This window comes from Numida meleagris, chromosome 4 (genome assembly GCF_002078875.1).
Source record: "Numida meleagris isolate 19003 breed g44 Domestic line chromosome 4, NumMel1.0, whole genome shotgun sequence".
Taxonomy (NCBI): Eukaryota; Metazoa; Chordata; class Aves; order Galliformes; family Numididae; genus Numida; species Numida meleagris.
Window position 1 is genome coordinate 93,617,344 of NC_034412.1, and position 26,165 is coordinate 93,643,508.

The window sequence follows — 26,165 nt, forward strand, 5'->3', positions numbered from 1 at the left end:
TGAATATATTCAACTACATTTTTGCAGGTTTAGAAATGAAAACCTAGCAACCAACATTCCATATGAAATAAATTAATGAGGTTTCATTCCTTTGCAGAGTACCAGGTCTTAGTAGATTTTAAGTGATATAATGATTGCATGCTATCCATGTGCCCAGATAAGTATGTCAGACATTCCAGTGTGCAGAATTTACACTGGAAAATCAATTCACTATGTGTTTATTTGTCATTGTGGTAACTACACTTTAATCAGGTCTTGATCTGTGTGTGGCCATATTAGTCAGTGGACAGATTCTCAAAAAGAAAGGGAGACAAATGGATAATTTTGTTGTGCCAGATTTTCTGAAGGATGTGAGTCAAAAGCAGAGCTCACAGGTCGTTGGAATCTCCTTCCTTGTAGGCCTTCAAAAGCCACCTGGACGTGGTCCTAGGCAACATGATCTAGGTGCCCTTACTTGAGTAGGGAGTTGGACTGGATGACCTCCAGAGGTCCCTTCAAATCACAGCTATTCTGTGATTCAGCGATAACCATTGTCCTTATATTCACTGATCCCTTTCTTGAAGGCGTTGGTCTGTGCTCAGCCATGCATCCAAAGCTCCAGAGGAGCAGATAGCATAGTCAGCCCTGCACCTGAAAGGGGGGCAGTTTGGGGCATGTTCCTGGGCCCTCTGCAGCTCTAGCATCTGTACAGTAAGACATAGTACTGTTAGAAGCAGTCATTTTGCTGTTTATGAATTTCAGTGAATATATCTTCTAAATAAAGTACAAAAATATTGACTCCAAAAGCCAAGCCAATCATGTTAAGAGGATGAATTTCAAATGAAAAAAAAATTTCCACATCAAAGATTTCTCTTAATACAAAACCCTATTTAAAACAGATCTAAGTGGAGCAGGTTGTTTATAGTTCATTATACAGCAAAGACTTTATAGGCAGCCTATCAAGTAGAAGCTCTGGCTACAAGTATGTATATAATTGATACTATGCTTGAAGAGGTACAAAAATGATAGGAGAATTTAATACATGTCATCTGCAGTCTCAAGTGTATTGTCCATGCTTAGTGGATGACATCTATTTTTCAGTTGACTTCCATAGTGAAATGCAGCTGTTGGTTTACATCAAATCAGTAAAGACTTAATTACAGTAAATGTAAAAGAATTATAAATAAATGTAGTACAGAGCAAATGTTTGAGAAAAGTGCCTAAGCACTTAAAGTGCCTAAACTCTTAAAGTTGCCTGCTCTTGGGCAGTCTAACTAAACATAGAACCTCCTCTGAAACCATCCCAAACCCCAAGGAACCTTCTTTTCAAATTCTTCCTTATGACAAAAACCCTTTTCTTGGTTACCCTTTCTCACTAACGATCATTTTACATTCATACAAATAGAAATGAACAGATTCTCATCTGATTTAAACTGATGCCAATTCATTGACCTTCACAGAACTCTATCAGGTTCTGCTGTCAAACATCCCAGAATAAGCATAGACCAGAATAAGCAAATACAGTTAATGATGATGAAATTATGATGCCATTTGCTAATACCAGGAATGCTGCAGGACTTTTTTGGTTTTGTTTTTGATTGCAGTCTTGTTTGTGTTGTTAATATTTAACTGTCAAAAAAAAATTAAATGAGATATTATAGAGAATCTAGTTTCTTTGGCCTTGAAATTGAATGTGAATGAAGCAGTCTCCCCTCACATCTGTCTTAGTAAACTGAGCAACACCAAAACACAAGCTACAGCATCAGGACCATTGGAATCCAAATTTCTTTAACTGTTACCATGTTCCTGGGAAGAAATTTCATCTGAACCAAAAGAGGTTTTCTCTTGCATATGGTTCAACAAACAGCACCATGAAGGAACTGCTCTGAACAGGAGGAGTGGGCAAGGCCACCTTCTCTTGATTGCTGACATATTACCCTTTGCCTTCTGACCCTATCTTATTTTAGTTTGTATTAAGGGCATCCTAGTTGTAGAGAACTCCATTGACTGGTGTGAATTTAAATGCAATTTTCAGACTGTGATGCTTAGAGACATGGCTTAGTGGTAGACTTGGCAGTATTAAGTTAATGGTTAGACATGATCTTACAGTTGTTCTCCAATCTAAATGATGATTCTATGATTCTACAATTCTAGAGATGGAAACTCTACAGCTTCTCTAAGAAATCTGTGGGGAATTTGATGACTCTCTGTGATGGATGCACTCAACTCCTTGACCAAACCAGCAGTAATTTGGTTCAGGCTCTGAAGGAAGTAAAGACCTATAATCTGACTACACCATGTAATTCCAAACAACTATTTGAAACCCTCACCAGATTCAGTTGAATGATATGCTTTTATATTCTTAAGTGCGGAGACTAGAACTTTGATCGTGCAATTAACACCTGAGTAGCAGGAAGCTCTTCCAAGACTAAGTTATCAAGGAACAAAAGAAGCTGTGAGTCCTAGGAGTCATAGGTTTACCTTTTCCTTTTTATGTAATCTTACTACAAGCCAACCAGAGCAGGTACCTAAGTGTTGTTTTATTTTCAAGGGGAGGTACAGAAGGTAACTTGGTCAGCCAATGTCAGTCACAGTGAATAAGAGCTTTACAGCTCTAGTTGCTGTAAAATTTGCAAATATGAAAAAATGTACCTTAGGGTACAAAATGCCTTTAAGTGGCAGGATCATGCTGGATTCAGTTTCCCCTCTGAAGATTTCCTTTGGCTCTGCAATGGGGAAGTCAATAAAAAGCAGCAGTCATTCAAAGGACAGAACTCAGATATTCTGGGCTTCCAGGGAAAGGAGCTATGGCTCTACAGTTGCTTGCTATTGTTTCCTGCATATGCCTAATAATGCTACTAGTCATTAATGAGAAATTATCTGTTAAATGCATGTAAATATATGTATATAATGGATTTTATTATTCTGTTAATGAAAATCATTCCTGATTTCCTATGCAGAAGAAACTAGAGAAAAATGACCATAGGAACATTCAATTATGATTCACTTATACTAATAGTGTTCTTTTTTTATATCAGAAATATTTAATAAAGACTGAAATATCATCACGTGTCTGGATTTCAGTTGCAAAGCAACACATAAGAAAATAGTGAAAACAGGTGTAAGACCTCAAGCAGAGATACAACTGTTGGTAAATACAGTCATTTCCTCTTGTTATTTCATTTAATATGGAATATGTTACTGTTTCTCCTCACTGAAGTTCAGGTAGATCACACCACCACAAATGATGCACACAAATGCTAAAAGCATTGATTTTGGTGGGATGATGCATATAGATCCATTTAAGAGCATATTTCATTTCTGATAACACAGAAGGGTTAAAAGCTAGAAATGAAAAGAAACTCCCTCATATAATGTTTCTTAAAGTCAGTTCCTTGCAGGTTTCAGTCTCCTTAACATTCACTTCTAGCTATTTTTGCTTTAAATATGCACATTTAAATTCTTACCTGTGATCTTTCACACAAGCACTTTGATCCTTCCTGCCCTCCATGGAAAACAAACCATATTCCTCCTCTGGTTACTTGGCAACATGATGGAGCAGCTTTAGGGACCAGATCCTGCACTTATTCTCCCACAGATTACAAAAGAAAAAAAAAAAGGAGGAAGAAGTTTAACACCCTTGTAAAGGAGAAAATCTTGGGTAGCAGAGACACAAATTTTGAGGTTTAAAACTGACAGAGAATCAACAGGAGGAACTGTACAGCCAGATATCTAAAAGCATTTGAAACTTTCATGTTTGAATGGTTTGGTACCATTCCCATTTTTCTCCTATCAGCCCTCCTTTTAAGTGAGAGCTGCAACTCCTGTGTAGGTTGCTTTCTTTTTTGGTATATTGGATTTCCTTTAACATGTTTAGATAATCAACTGGCATTCTTCTGGCAAGCAGATAGTAAAATAATTCATGATCCATTAACAGGCAGGAGAAACAATATGTTGTAACTGGTTGCTGGAGCCTAGCACAAGGGGCTTATCTCCCCAGTTCTGCCAGAAACTTGTGCAGAATCTCTGAACAAGGACTTTAACATCCCTTCATGGGTTAATATTTCTTTCTAAATGATGATTAGTCCAGAAGTGACTTAGAGGTCACACATACAAAATGGTTTGGATGTTTGAAGTGTGCAATTGCACCTTTGTGGTACCCAGCACAGATTCCAAACCCCTGAAGGACTGCCTAAGAATGCACCTTTTCCTAAATGGAAAGACATACAAAACACTGGAACAACTTACCCAGAGAAGCTGTGGATGCCCCATTCCTGGAGATGTTCAAGGCCAGGCTGGATGGGGCCCTAGGCAGCCTGAGCTGGTGGGGTGCAACCAGCCCACAGCAGGAGCTTGCACTTGATGATCTTTAAGTTCCCTTTCAATCTAAGCCATTCTATGATTCTATAATTCCAATACAAATGCTAAACATAAGCGTCCTTGCGAAAATGTCTCACTCCTGTTCTTAGGCACCAATCAGAATTTAAGGGAGATATCTCACTCCAGCAAAGCCAGAAATTCCCCCCAGTGATAGGTTTACAACTACTTGGTCTGTTTTGTTCAATAGTTTTCAGCAGATATGTGATATTGAAGGTGGCATCACTATCTAATTTTTAGGGAACAGAATGTTCATCCAGAATATTGGATGTAGGTTCAGGGAATTGCCAGAAATGTACTATATATATATATATATATATAAGACTGGAAACCACACTAAGGAGTGAAGAACTTATGCTTTTGCTTATTAGATTCAAGTGAGGCCAAAATCATATAATTATTATTTTTTGGTTTTGGATCCAATAGGCCAATGTTTATTTTATGTTTAAGGGAGGAAGAACACTGGAAAGACATCATCCAAAGCCTCCCTCAACCTCAGGAAAAAAAGATAAATCCCTTGGATTGCATAATTCCAACTACCATAGATTCTTCTAAGCTCTAATTATCTTGCTTTTGTGGAATAGCTTATGAAATTATCTTTTCATTCCACTTGATAAAAGAGAGCAGATGAGAGACAAATCTGCTTTTCTTAAACCTTCTTTGAATGATGGATGTTCAATAAAGATCTTGTCTAACAGAACAAAGTTCTAACCAAGCATTGTACTAACTACAAGCTTCAGAGCATCAATTTATGACTAAAGGCTTCATTTCAGAATCATAACCATAACCACGTATTTAAATGTATTCAGCACCAGAACACTGAGTTTAACATTTGTATACATCTGGGTATACGTACAGCTGTTTTTAGAGATAGAAATAGTATTCTTATCCAGCTTTTCCTTCAGTATCTTCCATTTGGAATTAGTATTATGAGATAATATACTATTGAAAAGGTATTTGAAAAACAACAAAAAAGCAATTATTCTGTGCAGTCAACAACAGAAGTTGATGATGTTCAAAACTATTTTAACCTTGTAGCAAAAAGGAAGGTTCCAACATCTCCATTGTTTATACTATAGAGAACCGGTATTTGAAATAGAAAAAATACATCAACAGACGGACAACAAAACTGCAATCTACATGTGTGAGAGACAAAAACAAAACAAAATGAAAAACAAACAGGCAACAAAATAAAAACCAGGGGAGTAAAACCTCATTTTAAACCAAGTTATAGAAAAACAGGGTGGCATTACTCGAATCCCTTTTCAGTCCATAGAGGGAAAACACACATTATATATCATGTCACTCTAAGACAGGCATTTAAATGATGTCAGAAGTGTCTATTACTCCTAAATACTTATAGAGTTGAGGTGACCCATTCGTTGACTTTTACATTTGTAGCAGGCTATGGGCGAAACAATTCTCAAACCTGAACCTTGCCTGGATATCCTGTGTCTCAGATGGTCCTCTTCCCAAAGGTTACTGCTTTTCCTGTTGCATTTCAGGAGAGCCAAGAAAGAGAGGTATTCCTGTATGGTAACTATGTCAGAAGACAAAAATATCAAATTCTGCATTCATCCTGAAAAGCGGGAGAGAAATTTCAAGCTATATCATTCTAGACTCCTTTTCAAAACTATTTAAGGACTGCTAAGCATTCTCAAGGACACCAACACCAATGTAAACTGTCAGGCCACAGCAGCAGAAATTCCTGATCCTCTAACTTGCCTGAAATACCTTAACTGAAAGACTAGATTTTCTATATCATTGCTGGGGCAGGTAGACAGTAACTATGCATATTTAAATTAAATACTAATAATTCTTCACTGACAGATGTGAAGACAGGCTATAGGTTCCCAATTTCTAATTTACTGTTGAGAGTTAGAAGGCTGAAATTAAGCAGGGTCAATATCCCATCTTATTTCTACTGGAAGAAAAAAAAAACAGAATTCTGAATAAAGCGACTCTGACTGCTGTCCCCTTATAAATCTCTCATGTTGCTGAAATAATGAAAGAATGAAACAAGCTCAGCTCTAAAATTTTGAGATGGATTTTGAGATGGATTTTAGAATCTTTGATTAAGAAAAGGAGAAGTATGAAAGAACTCCCAAATTAATGCACAAACGAGTTTAGCCCCTCTTTAGAAGCTAATATTTCCAAGTATACAACATTGTTTATTTTCTTTTGCCAAAAAAAAACCAACAATGCACAATGTCAAAGGAGTTACTCTGTTCACTGCCCTCCCTTACAAAATGTTCCAGACTACATGTGAATGTATAGCATATGTGCACACCAAAAATGAAAATGAATACATATTATCAAGATGCATAGTAAGAAGGAAATTTGTAGTGATTGCAGGGGCGGTATATTATATGACTGCTCAGCTAGTGATTAGTGAGTTTTATCAATTTATGTTGCTGACTTTCATTATGTTTTCCTGGAAGATATCTGCTTCTACATTTACTTAGATCTGAAATATATGAACCAAGTTCGCAGTATGATACTAAGACACTAGGTCTAATTACTTTGCAAGGCTCTAGTTTCTAAAACATCACATAATGAGATTTCAGCCATGCACAGCCAAAAATAAAGTATGAGAGTGAAGTGGTTTGTGGGGCTTGGGGGATTTTTTTTTTTTTTTTGCCTGTCTTATTGGCTTGCATCTCTTGCAGTGATTCAGGTCCCTGGTCATGAATCTTAACCATGATACACTTTAAAAGCTGACACAGAATTCAGTATACATTGAAATGCTTACCTGTTTCTAACACCCAAGAGTGACCCAATCTATTAATTTCCACAAGTCAAAAAACAAGCCTGAAGGCTACAGAAATTCCTGTGCTTCTTCCCAAACATCATTTTTAATCCATTCCTTTCTATAGCTGTATCAACTCCAATACATGCTCCAGTGCAAACAATGCTGAGTTTAAAGAAAAATATTAATTCAAAAATGAACAGATGTGAAAAGGTGTACTTATTCTGCAAGACTGCTACAAGCATAGCTCATCCAGACAGAATTTCGAAGGCAAAAGAAATATTTAGCATTTTTATATATATGATCTTTGCAATAAATTTTATGTTTGTTCTTACTGCTTCTTAATTCTCAGATTAATTAAGCCTGCTTTTCCTTAGTAAAGGATGGGCACAAGTTTAGAAAAGAAAGCATTTTGATTGACTTATCATCTCGGGAAAGAGAAAAAGGATGTAAGAGAGCATTAGCCTTCAGTTGTGAGCTCATGTACTCATAGTAACATGGCAGCCTCATCTAGACCAGACCAAGGATGGTTTTGAATTTACATGGAGTTAAAACAGATGTTTTCTTGTATAACTGTGTGCACAATTCCTGCTGTCATGGGAGAAACAGGCTTTCCTGTAAGAGCAAAATACAGTAGGTTATGTCTTCTCAAACAACATGATAATAAGAAGTATGAAAATACTATTTTCCATGCTTTCAATGGAAAATAAGAGGCATACATTGTACATTGACTAGCTTATCCAACCCAGCCACCTCTTCTGAAACAGGAATTTTCTCTCCATTTTTAATTTTCAAATAAGGGGGAACATCCTTTACAGATTGAAGATAACGATAAGACCTTCAGAACATTTTCACCAGCAAATCCCTTTCACATGGAGCAAGAAATTTAAATGTGACTTTGAAGAAAATGTTTAGAAAATAGAACTGATTATGTGGAGCACAGTTGTCTAAACAGTAGTTTGTTGAAGTACAATCCACTAAGGTTATAATGATAATAAAAATATTCAGCTATGTAAATTTAATTATGAAGGGAATTCTTCACAGGGCACTATTTATAAAATTTAATGAGGTACCAGAAAAAAACAAGTGATCTCTATGAGAACTGGTAAGTAAGAATTCCAGTGCTTTAAAAACAACCTGAGCTGCTTGCAGTCAATCTTAAAAGTTTATCCTAGAACTTGTAAAATGTATATATAAAAAAGCCAGCACATTTGGACATCTAAGAAACCTTTTCAACTCCTGCCAGTTTTTTTTAGATTTAAAGAAATCTCAGAACATGTTCACAGAACAAGAAAAAGTAAAAACTCAGAATTTTAAAGATGTTCCAAGGCTTTCTTTCACAAGAATAAAGTCAGCTACCGCACAGTGGCACCTGTATTAACAAATTTCTTAAGCTAATGAGACTAACACCATCCATAAAGGAGATATGGTAGGCAAAAGATGAAAGCAGATAATATTTTTTTCTTCTCTACAGACTCTAAAGCCAAGTTCAGTCTCCAAACTTCAATATTATTCTCTTCATTTCTTAGCCTATTCACCCAGTCATCTCTTTTATTTAAGGAAGGAAGTAATGACCAGGATACAATGAATGATGGATCCTCAAAGTGGCACCAAAGAGAAAAAGCCACAAAGTAGAGTACCATTTTTTCCCTTTTTTTTTTTTTTTTTGTCATCAGTAAAGCTGCAATATCAAAGGCAAGACAGATAAAGACATGAGAATTTTTTTCACCCCCCATCCTAAAAAGGTGCCCAAATTAATTCAATTTTCTTTGATTTTAATTGGATCTTGAAAAGATTTTTCTAGTTCTAGACAGGAAAAACTTTTCTTATTAAATATCAAAATGATTTTGTCCACATATTCCTACAGAAAAAAAATATATGTACTAATCTTGCTGAAATGTTTACACTCAAAACATTTGATAGATCCTGTGCCTCAAGATAGTTCTTTGAAGAGCTTCTGTGTAGCAAACAAATTCAAACATCTTCTCTGATTTCACAATACTTATTTGAATACCACCACCATTTTTACTGTTAATATTAGCTCTAGCCATTAATAGGAATAATTCTCAGAAATGTATGCAGAATCAATTATTTGTGATGGCCTAAAACTTTGTTCATTTTGAAAACAATACTTTCATCTTTACTTAAAAAGCAGTAGTTAACTCTTCAAACTCTTGAACTAAATATGAAGAGTGTCTGCATTTGAGAGAGTAGAACAGGAAAATATGGCAACACATGCAAACTGTTTTCATAAAGTTTCCTTTTCTTCTTTTCCTTTTTCCTTACTAAGACATGGATTTAGTTGTGTTCTGACTGTTCAACTTCCTCCAAATTATACTTCTGTTTAATGTAGGGTGGAGAACCTATACTGAAATAACAGTCTCTCAGGCATTATCAAACACTGCTAGCACGTTCTCCAGTTGCCTCAGGAAAAACGCTGGTCTATCTTGTTTTCAAGGTGACATCCATGGTTTCTCTGATCTGACCTTCAGAGTGTCATTCTGTTTTTTATTTCCATCCTTTATTACATCAAGACTGAATCACTCAAGAACATCACTGAAGAAACAACCCTGCTTTCACAGCTCAAAGTAGCTAGCAGTTCAAATTAACTACAAAAGTCCCCCCAAAATTGTTAATCATAGAATGGCCTGGGTTGAAAAGGACCTCAAAATATCATCTAGTTTCAAACCCCCTGCTGTGGGCAGGGTCACCAACCACTAGACCAGGCTGCCCAGAGCCACATCCAGACTGGCCTTGAATGCCTCCAGGGAAGGGGGATCCACAACTTCAAATATCTTAAATGTCTTTAATGTCTTAAAACTGCAGTGAACTGCATACCAGAAGCGATGATTGTATTAGGATTTTGCCTCTAGAAAGCATGAAAGCATTATTCAAAAGTTTTGCTACTGCTCTTGTTAAGCCAATGAGAAAGTGGAATGTAAAACTGAAAAAAGTCTGGAAAGACTAGTTAATGGTTATTGAAATAGTCCCTGCCCTGTGTAGGTGTCTTATGAATAATAGACTTTGATGTAAGGATCAGGCTACTTCCTCTGAAGGGGTCTAATAGTTATTACACATTTGCCTTACCAATTACATCTGGAAATTTCCCTACAGGTTCAGTGCTTTGTTAAAAAACAAAGGAGCTCACATAGGACATCATTATACTGCACTGCTGGTGAGTTCAGAGATGCTGAAGAGACTGCAGGGAGCAAGGCTTCTCCTCATGCCTTGGTTCCAGAAAGAAAAGTAAGCTCATGCTGAGGGCAAGTAGGTGGTCAGAGAAAATCCTAGCTTGAGTGCTTGCCCTAAGAACAGGGTGCAGAACCTCTGAGACGTCACACTGCCATTAACATTCAAAACTGAAGAATTTAGCTACAGTGGAAATAGTAAAGAAATATTAGGATACACCTTGTGCATGACTGAACCTGCATCTTTTTCAATGGAGTTTTGGCCAAATCACCCATTATTATACTAAAATCAAGATACATGTAGTCGATCTTTGCTTTAGTTCTACAACATTTTTGCTCTTTAAGGATCCTCACCGACTTTTCTTACAAATTTCATATAGAAATGACATCAACCCCCTTTGAAATGCAAAATGCCAAGTTTGGAATGTTTCTGAAGACAAGCAAAACTTTTAATCTATCTTAAAAGAAAAATCTTACCAAAGGGCATTATTTTTAATTTTGACTCCATACAATAAATAATTCTTACTCCATAAAATAGTTTGCAATTCAAACACGTTTAACTGAAGAGCATTTAGATGGAAGAAAATGCCTGAGATCTATCGTACCACCAGAATGAAGATATAGAGAAGAAAGAGACTTCATAGTCCATGACTAAATCTAACATTTCAGTTTAAATAATTGAGTGACACCTTTTCATGCAGTAATAGCGACTGTAGAGGAAACAGCGCTTTCCCACTTCAATCTGTTCTCTCCAAAGATGAGCTGTTGCATTGTTCAGAATGAGACAGATTTTTTTCTTGAAATAGCAAAGATAGCAATTATTTCTGTAAAGCTTCCTGTATTTTATGCACACACTTTTTTCCAGTTGCTCAAGATGGTCTGTCAGATGTAAGCAAGCAAGAAAATGGAACAGATTATAAAATGCTTCTAGTATTTCTAAGAAAAAAATCAATTTATTTCTGTTGCTAAGCAAATTAAAGAACAAGGCGGTGGCTGCAGAAGCAATAGGAACATACCATTGTGCTGTTCATAGTCATGCTTGTACATCGCTTGATTATTACAAAATATTTAAGTAATGTTATTTTACAAGAAGTACCCACTATTAAAATGATACCTTTTACGAGGAAGGAAAAAATCTTTGCAGAATCGCTTTATATTACAATCTTTTTTTAATGAAATAATACTGAACTTTTTTCCTGAGATATATACTTTTTTCTCTTGGCTACCGATGTCTCAAATTACAGAAATATCAAAATATTTCAGTTAATTTTTCACTTCTACTCATTGATGATGGAAATAATCCATTTCCTGATTCATTATTTTTAAGAGACCAGTGAATTTACGCAAGGAAATTTTTAACTTTCAGGAAAAAAAAAAAGACAACTGTTGACAATGTATCAAAATTCATAGGTATTAAAATACTATATAGAAAAAAAAACTTGTGGCCAACCAAAATAATTATTTTGATAAATTTTGATATTTTGACATAGAAAGTTAAAAAAAAAAAACCAAAACACAACACTTTAAGATACTGTCCTGTCTATAAAATGGAAAAAGGGGGGGGNGGAAGATATAAGAGAAAAATAAATAATTATCATTTGATCTTGAAGAAAATACATAGAATTTTTCCATTTTTGCACTTGCCAGAATGATATCAGAGTTTGTAAACCTTGAATATCACTAACACTGAAGCGTGACACTGTAAATTGTTTATTTTGACAATTACAAACACTAAGAAATATGACTGCTTGGGCTCTAAGAATTATTCTGAACATCAAGAAGGATTTTCCTGTTCTTTAAAGGTGTCAAAAATTAACAGGCAGTGATTTGTTTTGTATTTCTTTTGCAGCATACTGAAACTCAATAAATAACCAGTAATAAATAACTTAATAAGTATCCTAATAAGCAATTAGTAATGTAGCCTTAATATTAGAATAGTTTTGTATTACATTGGATGCAATCAAAAAATCAAAAAAAAGATTAAAGTCATGTATAGTCTGAGATGCAAACCTTATATAAAAAGAGGAGGAAAATGGAATGAATTAGGAAATGACTACAGTACAATTACTCTCAAATATATTACTTTTCATTTCTGTTTACAAATTAGATTAAAGTGAGTCACCCATTTCAAGAAAAGTACATTGCCTTTAGAGGAAATTATGGATATATTGAGCAGTCTAACTTGAACAGGTGCTTGAATACAGACTTGTAGTGTGAAAGAATTTACTGTACCGTTGTAATGTCAAATGCAACAGAACAGAAAATATGTTTATGTGATCAAACAAACAAACAAAACATATTGGAGAGCGATGCTACATAGTAAAACCCCAAATAAACTTAACTCTTATTGTGCCTTTAAAAAGTTTTATACAATTTCTAAGAAAAAGTGTAATGAAAGTCTGGTACAGTGGATAGGCATCACCATTTGAACAATGCATTAAAAATTATAACAATGCTGATACAGTAAGAAGAAATGCTTGCCTAGAATGACTCAGAATAAGATGTTTCCTTTTTTTTTTTTTTTTTTTTTTTTTGTCTACAATTGCACTCTTATCTATCAGGAAGACAGAGAACTGCCAGTGATCTCAGATGCTGGGATGCTCTTTCTTGCAAGTCTTAGATTTTTCTAAAGAACAATCTCTGTTTTAACCTCAGCTATCTCTGTTCTCCTGAAACAAGAAAAAATCAGTTAAACACTTTTAGGATGACCTATAATTGAGAAAGCTGTATCACTGGATGGGCATTAAATTAAACAAAATCATGTTTCTATTCCTCTAAATTAACTTATTTTTATTTTTGTGTAAGGCTACTTAAATCCAATATATAAAAACTCCTGTGACTTATTATTTCTATAGTTGTAAATAAAATCATGGCTATGGTGACTTTCAGTCACTAAGGCCGTCTGACAAAGAGCATTCTAATTCAGACTGTTAATCCAAATTTGAGTGCTGTACCCAAACTGCTTATTGGAAACGATCTTCAGTTCATGTCCCAATGAGGGACATGGTCAGTGTCAGTGGAGACTTCTGCAGCCTCTTCCATCCTGTCTCAAATGATAAATCATTTCTAAGTCTCTGAAAACAACCCCGCTTCCTTAAAAAGGGCAGCCTGGTGTAGTGGTTGGCAACCCTGCACTCAGCAGGTGGGTTGAAACTAGTTGATCTTTGAGGTCCTTCTCAACCCAGGCCATTCTACAATTCTATGAAAAATCTGTATATCTTAAAATATGGGCATTGCTTTGCTTCTGATATAACCTATATTGAACCATTGTAGAATACCATACCATATTTTTGCATGCCAGCAACAACTCCCTTGTTCATCTGTGACTCGCTGCAATAGAAAACAGGTTTGCAAAAATAATTGTCTTGATGAGAAATCTTTAATTCCAGCATTGCTTTGCTAAAGTGAGTGGCCTTTAATGGTTAAAGATTAGAATAGAGGCTGTATGCCTGGAGTCTTAAACAAAATAGGTGCCTGCCTCTTGGATCTGATGCTTACAGAGGTTTTCAGGGAATTTATATGCGGACAGAAATGTATGAGGACATGACATCCTCCTGCACACTTTTATCCCTCAGGCTTTTTGATGAGCAGGTTTGGGAATTTGCAGGTGTTCAATTAGTCACCAGAGGGAGCCCATATTATTTCACAAACATGATAACGAGCACTAGAAAGCAGAAGAGGGGAGATAACCTTTAGGGTGTCAGAGTGAGAGAATCATTGTGTTTCACACCAACGCCCACAACCACACCCACTCCTTGACAATTAGACACCAATACTTTACCACGCGGAGCAGGGTGTGTTTTCAGCAATAGAAATGCAAAATAAATCCGGGGGAGGATGAACACAATCCCTCTTGATCTTAGTCCCTCTGCATTTGCTGATGTATTAAGGGATGGTGGCAAGCGATACAATTTGACCATATAAAGTTCAGATGCCGGAATTTCAGTTATCACAGAACCACCTCTGTGACACTAAATATGCCTGGATAATCAAAGACAATAGAAAGGAACACAGGATTAGACAGCTTGCCTACTAATATCTGTTACAAATATTGAGATAAGGTAAGATTTTATGAAAGGGTATCATTGGGATTTTTCCCACGGCAATACTCCTTATCATACAGGAAACCTCCCCTTCTGCCAGTTGCAAATAAGCCCTTTTAATTTCTGTAATAGCTAGTAACTCTCTCAGCCCCCGGTTTCTTATTTCCTTCCTACCTTAACAATTAAAAAAAAGTCCTATTCTATTACAAATCATATTTTTTACCCATATGCTGTATCTGTAAGTCCTCATTGATCCCATATGGTATCTTCCATAGTTATTGCCCATAGGAATGGTCTCAAATGTATCACATTTCACTTAGCAATATTTTCTGTAAGTATTCTCAGTGGGGAATTCTCTATTTTGCCAAAAAGTGAAAGGGGGAAAAAATAGTTAAGTCTCATTTATAGTACTGGTATAGTAATGGTAAAATCAACTATGGTTTGGAATTCACTGAATTGAGAGGTTTTTTTATTAAGACATTATCAGCTTCACATAGTACAGTAGAGGGAATTTTGTCATTGTTATAGCTTCTATGAATTTTCCTATTTTCATATATTAATTCTTCTGCAGATATGTGTAAATGGTCACAGTATTTCAGAAGTCTTTTTACTTTATTGTTGGTAGTAGAGCCCTCCTCCTGCCTAATAGAAGCTATCACCCTATCTGTTCCTTCACCCTTTAATTGCATAGCAATTAAATTCCCCACAGTTTGCAATATCTATGTCCAGAATGAGTCATCTCATCACACTTTTTTTTTCTTGCTTTCACTATGTGCTTTGCAAGATGCTGCTTAATATTTCTGTGTCCCCCACGGAGCTGAAGCATTTGTCTTGAATTTCTGTTTTTCTAAGCTGTACACCTTAGCTGGTCAGATATTTCTTGCATCGTTGCATGAAATAAATAAATAAATCTTCTGCTTCTTGCCACAACTCTCTAATTTTGGGATGCATCCAGTGACACAACATGTAAAGGATAAAATATGTCTGTGACTGATAAGCACAGATTTTCAGGGGAAAAAAAAATCCCCCACAAGGCTGTTACAGAATATCCAACATTTAATTTTAGATAGGATCTCAGGCATCTGAAGAAACATTATTGCATACTAAGAAGGAAATGATCTGAAATGGTTTGGGAGTGATATTTAACCCCAGCTATGGATGCCATTAGCATGACTATAAAGTGGCTTTGTAAAAGGTGGGCTTTATAGCACAGCTCTTGCAATTTGCAGTAAACGGAGGCTGCAAGATTTAATGGTGAGCATGAAGAGGCACAGAATTTATTCATGGTGCTGATGATATCTGCATCCTGGTCAGTTGCTGCTGGGAGCTCTGTGCTTTGCTCCAGTTTTTAAAGATAGACCTGCTGCCAGAGGTATCAACAGGGTGACTAATCCAACAACAATTCAGTTTCCTTCCATGCTCTGCAGCCTCTGTCCTTAGAGATGGGACACAACTACCAAGCATAATATTTACAGCCTTACAGTTTTAGAAGTGAAAGAGATGATTTTGCTCTCTTTAATCCCCCTAACCCAAGCAGCCCCTCTGTAGCAGTGAGCGGAAAGGTGAATCTTTCTGGAGAACTCAGTCACTTTTCTGCAGAAGGGATGTCCTGAAAGACTTGAATGTGACCCTGGAATTTGCAAGTCATGAAAATTCCTAGAGACAAGCATCATCATGACTGTGGAGTTTTCAGCTCCATCATTAAGCAAATCCCATCGCCTTGCTACAGTCTACTGAATATCATTTGTTTTTCATGTGCCCTGCAGAGAAGCAGCATCCTCTCCTTCTCAAGATGGTGAGTATCTGCTCTGACCTGTCTCATCTTGCATTTCTGTAGTGTCATTGCATCAGTACTGTAATTAACTTGTATGAGGTTTCTCTGGCTTCTTGATGGGTTATCAAGTCTCCTCTAGTCTGACATTCCATTCCCCAAATGCCTACATTGTAGTCTATTAGATTAGGATAAACATTGTTCCTAGACATGATGAGTCTCCTGCCCCATTTTCTTGTCATTGCCATGCTCACTGTAGAATTACACGCAATTTTCTTCAAATATTTTGGTTTATTAGAGTTTTTGATCTAGCTGTTATATGTGATCCTTTCTTCCATTTATCTGCCATATTGGGCTTGTTTGGAAAGGTCTTGCTAGCAGTGGGCAGCAGGGATGAATGGCCTCTGTGAGCAGAGCCCAGCAGCTGGCCCATGTCAGGTCAGAACCAGCTCCAGCAGCTCCAAAGGGGACCCACTGTTGGCCAGATCTGGGACAGTAGTGACACCGGTTGTGCTTCTGGGTGATTATATCAAAGAAAGTACAAAAACTGTGCAACAGCAGCTGGGATAGAGAAGTGAGAAAATGAAGAGAGAAAAGCAGCCCTGCAGCCACTATGGTCAGTGCAGGAAGTGGGCAGAAGGTGCTCTAGGCACAGAGCAGATGCTCCCTGCAGCCCAGAGGAGATCCATGTTGGAGCAGGCTGTCCCCTGGCAGCTCATGGAGCGTCATCCTGGAGCAGCTCCAGGCTCCATGTAGCCATGTTGGAGCAGTGCTTGAAGAGCTCCAGCCTGTAGGAAGCCATCATGGGATGAGTTTGGGAAGGATGGCACTCTGTGGGATGACCCCACTTGGAGCAGGAGCAGAGAGTGACCATGGAAGAGCAGCAAAAATGAAGCAGTGCAGACAAACCACAGCCCCCATTCCCCTGCACTGCTCAGGAGGAAGGAGGTAGCAGAGGGTAGATTGGGGAGGAGGTGTTTTAATTTACTTTCGTTCTCACTGCTCTAGTCTGTTAGTAGTTGGCAATAAATTACACTAATCTCCCTTATGCTGAGTCTGTTTTGCTTGTGATGGTAATTGGTAAGAAATCTCCATGTCCTTATCTCAACCCAAGAGCTTTTTTTCATTATATTTTCTCCCCCTGTCCTTCTGTGGAGAGCAGCGTGGTTGTGTTTCTACTGGTGTGAAACCATCACAGATGCAGAGGATTATTATTGGTAAGAGAAAGTCCCATGCAGGGTCCTCCATTTCTGTCTCTTTTATACAATATTTGTGACAAAATATTATTTTAAGGCTATCATGTTTGTTAACATCTGTGAATTATATTTATCTTTTTCTTTATTTAATTTTAACATTTATTTGGAAGGGTAATGTTGACTCATGCAACATAATCTGAGATTTAAAGATGCTTATTCTTCTTACAGACACATAATAGATCAGATGCTGACAACTTTTTTCACGGTAAACAAGTTGGTATATTGACAAAGTCAATTGATTTCATCAATGGAACCACTTGTATTGTACCTTCAAAATAAGGTACATTCAAAATAAGTTATCAACATATTTCATCACAGAATATATCCTAGTATAACCAGTATTGTTATGACTAACAATATTGTATCAATAGACGTAATAATAGCAATGGTACTGTAATAAATGTTTGGTTTTATGCAGTTTGCTAATGTTTCAGAAGTCAAATCACAGGCTACACCCAAAGCTGACAATACACATAAATAAAATAAGAACCATTTCATCCTGAATACTGGCGAGCACTCAGACAAAATAACATGCCAATACTGACTCAGAATCTAGATTTGCTTTCTTGTTTGTTGCCGCACTGCACTATATTACCTCTTGTGAGAGATCTCTGCCTCCTGAAATGTTTAATTATCCTAAGCTATTCTTCTGCTATAAGGTTTGCAGAAACAAAGGCCTTGATTTCTCTGAAAACAGCTAAGAGTAATATTCAAACCTGGTTTTGATCCCTATCCTGATGTAACACCAGATCCTAAGCTATCCTCTCCTCCCATTAAAGCTAAGAAAAGAGAGAGGAGAACAAAATGAATTATTTAATACTTCATTTTTTTCATTAAATCTTGTATCTCATAGAGTTGGTACATTAAAAACTTTGCCAGGCTTACATTCCACAACATTATCAGTGAACACAGTTTATGTATCCCTATTAGCATGTGTGCTCATTCAGCAATATTCTACCATATTTCCCTTAGTATCAAGTATATTGCTAACCTTTGCCAAGATAGTATTGAATTAGGGTATTAGCTGCCCTTGCTGTTTTTTCTAATGTTCCTTAGCTTTAGAATTTCCTAATCAAAAGCTGAAGTTATTTCATTGCTCTTTTCTGTGATATTTGCTTCCTTTAAATATATTTTGATTCTTTCCTGAATAGTCAGCACATCCCCATCTCATGGTAATATATATTCCAAAGAGTGCTAGTGGCCAATCTTTGCAACACTTCTGAGGGCTCCACAAGACGATAAATTGAATATAATGGAGTATGTGAACTCCTGCAACTCCTGGCTATATATATTATAATGAAGTGGGAGATGTGCTGATTATCACATAATGCAGATGCATTATGTACAAAATAGGCACCAAGAGAAAAGAACGTGCTTGGGTTTTATCACTCAATGTTATTAGAATGAAAGGACTCAGGTATGCATAATTATAAACTGCAAATGTCATGCCTCCTTCCCCTCCTACCACCCAGGAAAATCAGCACATTAAGAAAGAAGCAATCTCCTGTACCTTGACGATTAGGCACATATAATCAAGGAATAAAAATTTTACAAGTCCTGTCTACTGTAAAAGAGTTTTTATATCTTGGGAGTTAAAGTCTGATTTTAGTAATCTTCACCCTCAAGAAAAAAAAACATATACGTAAGTCACTCCAAAAATCATGCCTCCCATTTATTTCCATGGAAACTACAACTAATACAAAGAACACAATAACAGTATTTAATAGAGCAAATTTTCAGCTACAAAACACTATTTTTCAGCATACTCACCACCATTAGCTATGCATTTTCACTAGCAATGAACAAGAGCCAACATGCTGCACTCAAAAATCTGCACCAGCGGAGGTGACCATTGTCACCACTGTTGAAACACACCACGCACTGCCTCGCTGTGCTCACATCCACTGTTTGATCTACATAAATATTCAGCAAACCTCGATGAATGTCAGCGGGTGCCATTTTTTTCTCATGGAAGAATTCAATGACACACCTTTGCTTCATACACATTCCATGCCATTCTCTCAGACTGCCCCTCTGCTGCCATCTGTCACACGGCAACAAAATGTAATGGAACACTGGTGGGAAGGTTCAGTCTCTACTGCCACACCACCAACATCTGCCTTTGACACTGTGAGCCAACATAATAAAAGGAGGCATTACTTTCAGAGCAGCTTTCCTACATCATTAATCTAGTGCAGGATGAATATGCACCATTAGTCTATATTAGCTGCTTCAAAAAAAAAAAAAATGCTGGAAAGAAAATACAGAAATAAATTTCAATAGCCTGAATCAAGCAAAGCATCTTTCTTGACATTCATAAGGAATACTTCAATTAGATTTCAATTAGACCACCTCCAGCTAGCTCTCAAAGCTACAAACTTCCCGTTTTTTTCCATTCTGGTTTTGTTGTCCTTCCTTCTGCAGCATTTTCAACATCTCTAAATCAAGAAGTGGTGATTTCCAAAGATAATAAGCCTTCCAGTTTCTTACTGGCTTGATCTATAAAATCCCTAAATATTATTTTCTTCATTTTCTGATGTTATCTTTTGCAAACAGAATCTTCATGAGGGTTCATCTTCTCTCACTCTACTGTTCTAATTATTTCATCTGATTTACAAAAGCAGATGGAAATCCAACATCTCTACAGCTGAACTGATAATCTCCTAACAAAAGATACGGTAAACCCACTTACTCATTTTCAGCTGCATACACCAACATGATCTGTTTTCCCTTTCAATTTCTTCACATTTTTTTTCACAATTTTGTCTTCTAGCATATTTAAAGAACTTCTTACATTTATCTTAGCATTCTTCAGCAGTACTGCTTCATTATTCCCGTTTATGCTTTCAATGTCATCTTTATAGTCCTTCTGTTTCCTCACATAAAATTCTAACAGTACTGCAGATCTTTTCTTTCCTATCATTTTTAAAGGTCTGTTTTGCTTTCATTTTACTTAAAAGACATATCAGTCATCCACACTGTAGTGTACTCCTTGGTTTTGCATAATGGCATATTCTCCTTCCAAACTTGCTCTGTCGTCTCCTAGCTGTTTCGTTAATTTCATCAACGTTATTTGCTCTTTCTAATAAGAACTTCCTATTTATCTCAATTATTACATGGTTGATGGTATTAAATATGCTGTTTTTAAAATTTAATTGACCTGAATTTCTAGGCAAAATGCTATCCAAGAACTGAAATTTGAAACGGTATTTAATAATAACTATTTGCAAACAGCTTCTAAAAGTCACTTCCTTTATCACAGTCGTTATGGTATGTCTTAAACACAGTGGTTTTCCCCCTTTATCCCTTGATCCTTACATGTAACAAGTAATTTTCAGTGCATTTAAAGTCTCAAATATTACTGTGATTTCAGATCTTTGAGAACACGTTGCTTGCCACCTTGAAGGATGATAAATATTTTCTTTGATATTACTCAGTAATAAAAATAATTAGCCCAGGCCTTCTTTTAATAGTTTTTTATTTATTTATTTATTTACCTTCCTATTTTCTTTCTCCGTATTGCCCAAGAGAACGTAAAGAAAACTGGATGTTGGTTAAGATACAACAAATCCAAAAAAATGGCTATTTCTAACGGAAATTATCAAAGGTCTCAGATCTCAACTCACACGCACACACAAAAAGAGCATACTAATATACACTGTCTGAAGAATTAGTTCCAAGTTTTCAGTGTGGTTTTGCAAGCAATGAAATACACTGCCTTGTAGGTGTGCATAGCTAACTTTCTTCAGTAACTTTTGAATCTGCTCAGCAGATGCAGGCAGATTTTAATAGAAATGGTGAAATCCGCAAATAAAATGACAAAACATGACACATAAAATAATCATGGAAAATCATTGAATCATAGAATGGCTCGAATTGGAAGAGACCCCTAAGACCATCAAGTTCCAGTGCCCCTGGTAGGGCTGTCGACCACTAGATCAAACACCAGTTCAGGTTGCCCAAGGCCCATCTAGCCTGGCCTTGAACACCTCCAGGGATGGGGAAGTGTTCCATACTATACATCTGTTCTTTTTCTCCTCCCTAACAAAATAGGAAGTTAGACAGAGTATAACAACCCTACAAATTCCTCCTGTAAGGATAAAGTTGAATGCAACCCTTAAAAAAGAACTAAGTGTGTACTTTCATGGGAGACATTAAGCCTGAAGGAAGTTTTACCTAGACACTGAAGCTTACTGGGCAGTAAAGACATGAAGCAAATATGACATCAGGCTTTATTAATCCCATGTTCTGGATATAATTTGCATAGTTTAGCTATTGTATAATTACAGAGCTCCGTCTTTGGGTATATGATTGTTAAATTCTTAAACTTGTATTTCCTGGGCTCCATACAGCGATAACTACCAAAGAATTTGTCTGTGCTCAGGTTCCTTGAATTCAGGCTCCAAGGATCCTGAATTGGCTGCCCACAAAATGAACTTAAAGAATTACAAGGTGCATTTTTGTCCTATTTACACAAAATTATTTGCATATCTCTTAATATAGTTTTAACCAAGCTCTTCTGTAGCAAGGAACAGAATTTTTTTTTCACACTTTTAGCATTTACTGTACAAATAAAGAAGAAAGTATAGTTGATGAAAGAGCACTCATCTTCAATTTGTTTTTGATGCTTTCACATAGTATTAGCATAGCTCCTTGACCAAACTCTCAGGAAAAAAAAAATATATATAATAGGTTCATCGAACTGAAACTACGACAATTCACATAAATTCCCTCTGCATTCACTCTAGTGAAAGAAGAATGGGAATAGAATCAGAGTGCTAAGAGCACCTACAGAGGGAAAACAGTACATACGTTGGCACTGTGGTACTATTTTCAAGATATGTTAATTAAAATCTTTAAAACTTAGAATTTCATATCATAGGAAATGTTGGTGTGTGGAAACTTCCCTAAATTAGGAAATTGGGATGAAATGTTCTTTAGAATTACTGTTTATTTTATAGTGTTTCCTGAGATACAATTGTGGAATATTTACTGGAGGTGACTTACACTGAAACGTCCACATCTTGAGAGAAGACAAACCTGCAGGGTGGATTGCAGTGGATAATCCATCCCATGATACTTCTCTAAGCAATGTAACCTGTGACCCTAGCTGCTAGCAACCACCAAAAGAGCTTGCTATGCAAACTAAAAAAAAAAACAAAAACACATCATTTATGGAGCAGGGCGGAGGTCCTGTGACCAAATCCCTGATCATTCTACAGGGATGAGGAAACGGTGATACTATTGCAACTGATAAATAGCCTTGGGCTTTTTTAAGCCAGACCTGAGCAAGCGTATTTTTGAGTAAACTTTGAAAAAAAATGGTTTGAGCCACTGAAACTCCACCTGAAAGGAAGAAAATAGTATATAATGGCTTAAGATAGATGGAATTTTGAGGGGGAAGGATACCACCACAGACAAGTTGGGGGAACACTGCTGGCTTCCACCAGTTAACAGGCTGAGCCTCTCTCCCCGCCTCATGGGGACTAGGAAGTACTATAAAATAAAACAAAAATTACACTGAGACTAGCAAATGAGGCTAGGTATATAAATATTCTCTCAGATAACTACTTAGTTCAACCCAACACACATGTTCATTGGCAGGGACATGATAACACAGCCCTGCCAATTCTTCCACTTTTGATAGTACATGATTACTGTTTTCAGCAGAAAAATACTGGCTTAGCACAAAGAGATTTTTCCATGTTGCCCAGACATCCAACAGCATACATTGTTGGATTTTGGGGAAAATGTTTCCTATTCAGCAGGTGTTCAGATTTTGTACCTGAAGACTCTGCAATGAGACCTGCTGACACTGGATGAATTCTGCTTAATTGCAGCATTTTGGGGGTCAGAATAGACAACATGAGGCAAAGGAATCATGCTTGAGAGACCAAACAGGAATTATCTCCTTTGTTATCACAGGTGGTAGGAAAAAGGCCTAGATTAAGATTTCTAATTTCTGGCTGGCTGATAATTCCAAATTTCCTTTCTTCCATCTGCTATTCAGGGCACATAACAGTGCAGAGCGTATCTAGACATTCTCTTGGTTACATGTTGTCATGCTTTCAGTGAGCTAACAGCTCACACCAGTACTAATAAACTAAACTTTTTGGAGCTTCCTTCTTAAGAGGATCTGGGGAAGGAAAAAAGAAAAACAAAGCATTACAGCTCACTGTATTCTTAGGTGCAATGGTGCTTGAAAAGATATCTTGACTTCTTTTATTTTTATTTTTTGTATTATGTTCCGAGTGTTTCATTTGTACCTTGCCTAGTAAATAGAATTATTATTATGTAAGTGCAAAGTGTTATTACTACTCATGCAGCAGCCTGTGCACAGTGTGTTGGTTTCATTAAAATTCAGGCCTAGATGGCTGCTGAGCGTTGGAAAGTACATTACCAATATAACTGAATTGATTTCGTTGAACCCATTGAAGGTGAAAGCATTGGGCATAATTTGTCTAGATTTCAGGGAAAAAAAACACCGCAACAACCTGATAGTTCACCACACAACAGATCCATTTAAAAAGCCAGACAGTATAATGCAGACTGTGTAAACAATGTCCTGAAAAACAGATTCAAAGGTCAGTTAAAGGAAAACACACAGAACTAAATCTGATTATATGCCGATTGCTACAAAACACAGTATTAAAATAATTCCTAGTTTGTCTTCTTTAGGACTGTTCCAATGCTTATTAATCTCAGTATGTCATGCTTATTTGTCTCCACTTTAAATAAGATCAGATGTTGAATCTGATCTTGCAGCAATCTTTCAAGTCTTCTTTCAGGAGTGTTCTTCCAAGAAAATCTAAGAAATATGTTATTTTGACCCTCTACTTCCACCTGTTAGCACTACCTGAATACAGTTTATCCCATATTCTTATTGTTCAGCCCAGAGAGAAGAGAGTAGATGAAATAAAATCGTTTGCCCAAATTTATCAAAATAGCATAGTAAACCAATATCTGTTGCTGAGGTGCAAAATCAGAGGAGTAACTACCCAACATATATCCTTGAAACACATCTCTGCATATATTTTGATCAGCTGCAAGAAGAATTATTGAAGGCATAGCTGACTGACAGGCGTATTTCCTGCCTAGTTTCATGATTATCTAAGTATTTTGTGAATGCATTAACAGTGTCTAATTAAGAAAGATTGCAGGGGACGACATGTTAAACAGTTAAGAAAAATATATGAGGAAGAAAAAAATATTGTTATTTCCCATTTTTAGATGGTGTACTGCAAATGAAGATCAGCCATTCTTGAACTACATGATGGAAAACTAAGTGGGAGGATGAATTCTGATAAAGAGAGAAGAGGCTGAGAAAAGAAAGAAGTAGATTGAGTAATGTGTCTAGGATTGTAACTAATTCAGAAATAAGTCATGGACTGAAATGAAACCAAGGACTAGAATATAAATACTTTCTGCAGAACAATGGGAATCTGGACTGAAAGCAAAGTAAAAGGGTCAGTAGTGGAAGGAGATGCAAATGAACTCCAAAGCAGGATAAATGGATGGATAAGAGATAATTTCAGGAATATTACAGATTGGTGGAAATATGATAATGAAAAATGCAGCATTCACACCAGGAAAATGCAATGTTTTTAGCCAATATTCAATTGCAATCAGAAGTTAATCTTAAATCAGATTTTCCTTCATTCATAAGGGACATTATGGATATTTTCAATGCCTTATGTTCATTATCCATTTCACCTCTATATTTCCTCTATATTTTATCTTCTTTTGACTTCTGCATTTTCCAGTTTTTGAAATCCAGCTACTAAAGAGGTTTTTTGATTTGACACCTACTAAAGAGGTTTTTGATCCTGTCATTTACTTAGTCAAGAATAATTTGGACTGGAGGTGACAAGGCAGAAAGTTCTGGAGGCATGATCTTGAAGTCTTCATGGCAATGCGGCAGTTAAGACCGTACTTAAATGGGCATACCCTTAGTCAGCCCAGCTGCTTCTTTCCAATCTGTTGATTTTTTGAAATTAACCACTTGAGTTAACACTAAAACACACTTTAATCTTTGCTCCTTAGCAAGGTAGGCAACTGAGTATGCTATGACGACTTAATGAACCATGGATATGCAAAGAGGAGTCTTACATCATGGGAATACATGCAAAACAGAAAGAGCTGCCAGACTTCCGTTTATTACTTCATTCTCCACTGTTCCTCCTGGTTTTTGTTGCTCCAATTGGCTTCAGCCTTCACAGAAAAAGCTCCTTTAACAAAAAAAAAGTGCATTTGGCATTCTTTCAGTGAAAACTGATGACTTAGATTAAAGGACCAGCTTGATGCTGAGTTTAAACTGAACTTGCTTGACTTTGCTTCGAGTCATGCACAGAGCCCTTCTCTACTTAGCAAGCCTGCAGCAAAGGAGAGGAACAGACATCTGGGGAAGAAAACATCTTCAGAAGTTCCAAGCAGGTCTCTCAGAGGTCCCCTGACCATACTCCTACCCACTTCAGGGTACATGACTGAAAGAAAGATCAATAGCAAAACAGAAAGAAAAATGCTAATAATTAATTACAACTGTTCTCACTTTATAGATTTCTCATAATCCATAGGTCTGGAATATGAAATCTGGAGAGGATTTGTGTTTGCAAACCTTTTAACGAAATTTTATTTTTGAAACTTTTGAAAATTTACTTTTAACCTGGCAGAGATTTTCAAGCCCTGAGGAAATAAATAAAAGTAGCAAGAGCACAACCCCCTCATGGAAAAGGGCAAGAAGCTTTACATTCATCTACCCAGAAGACCTCGACTGTTGTAAATCTAAATTCCATGTTCTACATT